The sequence below is a fragment of the Triticum aestivum genome, chromosome 5D, assembly GCF_018294505.1.
Source record: "Triticum aestivum cultivar Chinese Spring chromosome 5D, IWGSC CS RefSeq v2.1, whole genome shotgun sequence".
Lineage (NCBI taxonomy): Eukaryota > Viridiplantae > Streptophyta > Magnoliopsida > Poales > Poaceae > Triticum > Triticum aestivum.
Genome location: NC_057808.1, coordinates 382,919,807 through 382,921,797, shown reverse-complemented (window position 1 = coordinate 382,921,797; position 1,991 = coordinate 382,919,807). Strand labels below are relative to the sequence as shown.

Below are 1,991 nucleotides of genomic sequence, written 5' to 3'. Positions count from 1 at the left end.
ACGCGCTGGGTCAAGGCCTAATGACATTGGCTCTGTACAGTAGGATTACATGTACACATACGCCATGTATAATTCTATGAAAAATAAACACCACGGTATATACATGATGGATGCAACCAGATGAAATTTCCAGGATTTCCCCCTCTGTCCGTGCGTACTACCTGTATGGATGTATATATACCCCATCCATGGGCTGGCCCCAAATTATCCAAGCATCGAGCGACAAACTCTTCCAAAGCTAGCAAGCTGAAGAGAACACAAGCAGACACGAAAGCCTCCAGGACTGAGCATGGCGGCGAAGGGTGAGGCAGCCTTCTCCAGATATCCAATTCGTCCATTGCATGCACATGCACGGTCGGAGTAAGCAAATTATCAACTCTGATAGATGTTCTAATATATTCTCCATAATACATATATATATGCAGCACAAAGTGGATTCGTGCCTCCAATGCGAGGGTCTTCCGGCCAGCAGAATGATCGACCATATGCTCCGGCGGAAGCTAGCCAAAAGGCGCCGTCGCCTAGCAGAGGTTAGTGAGTGTCGCTCATCCGATCGTTCAACACCTGAGCATACGTGATACGTGCATGCATGGATAGCTCTCCCTTTATCAGATCCGCACCTTTCTGGTACTACCTTTCTATGGTCTCTGATGCTTTCTTGCACTTTCTTGACGCCTTTTGCATGCATTCGTGCGCTCCGTAAAGCAGGTAAAGCGTCGTCGACCGGAACAACCCCTGAGTCCAGCAACGGCAACAACTCATCGAGAACGCCATACAAAGCAGACGATGGTAAAACGACCTGACAAAAAGGTGAGTCAAGAATCCTGGCTGCATGTTTTGCATGATGGTGACGCGAAAATACTGACGTGCATCCATTCTAATTAAGAATTTCGTTATTTGACTTTTCAGGCAAGGGCATATCTAGGCGGTGAATGGTCTGTGTGCGGAAGAAGAATCATGTGAATAAATATCAGTTTGTCCTAGTTTATCTGTCAAGTACTATATTTCGTGGACCAAGAAACCTCTATACCTAAATATGGATAATGGATTGTATAGCTTGTGAAAGTTGTCATGTAGACAAGTAGTATTTCATTCGTTCATGCATGTTCTTCATTTATATCTATACCTTAGTTATGTTGGTGAATTTGTACGGTGGGTCATATATGGAATTGTATCGGTTTTCGGTTTTTATCTGTTTTGGTCCCGTTTTTTGTTAATTAACTGGGCAATTCTCTTCTGCTTAATTAATCAATGAGGCAATTTTTTTGCCTCCGTTTCAAAAAAATAATACTTGAATTGTATATTGAATTTTTTTGCATCAAGTATATTGAATTCGTTGTACAAATAGATGCTTCGTGGGGTATTATTATGTACTGCTATTCATGACATGCATGTTTATGACCTTCAGCCCACGAATCTATCATCGGATTCTTCTTTGTACATGGCGTACTCCCGTCTTCAAATCATCTAAACTAATGACCAAATTAACAAACTAGAGTACGCGCAAAAAATAAATTAGAGTACGGCAAGGTAGCACGTACTACCAGCTAAACAGCTCTACACCTCATCGGCGAGTTCAGGAAAATTTAGGAAAGGACGATACAGCGTTGCGTTGGTCCTCCAGATATTCAAGGTCGGGCTTGGGCCCCACGCGTAGAGAGAGACAACGCTCAAGAAGGATCGAACCATGATACTTTCCTGTTCCTGGAAATTCCGGTCCTGGAAATTTTGGTGAGAGTGGTAGTTACATATGAGATGACGTCGACGAGATCTATCTGTGGCCACGAAGATTGATTATCAATTGCTAGTTGTTACAACGCTTTAACATTCTAGATAGCTCCTTGACATCCAGCAGTCGGTCGATCATCTCTGCTAGCTGCCACTCTAGTACCTGTCGACCTCTGGAATTATGTGTCTTGCAACTATATTCAAATTACATAAACATATTAATATTTGGAATACCATATTATGGAATTATAGATGTATTTGTA

General features: G+C 42.3%; 1 long non-coding RNA gene across 1 annotated transcript; it reads left to right on the top strand.

Annotated features, from left to right (window-relative positions):
• Positions 1 to 216: 216 nt before the first annotated feature.
• Positions 217 to 1,149, top strand: LOC123125030 (uncharacterized). Its single transcript, XR_006461267.1, has 4 exons — positions 217 to 302; positions 426 to 530; positions 709 to 810; positions 910 to 1,149. It is a non-coding gene; the product is annotated as an uncharacterized lncRNA (long non-coding RNA).
• Positions 1,150 to 1,991: the final 842 nt, after the last annotated feature.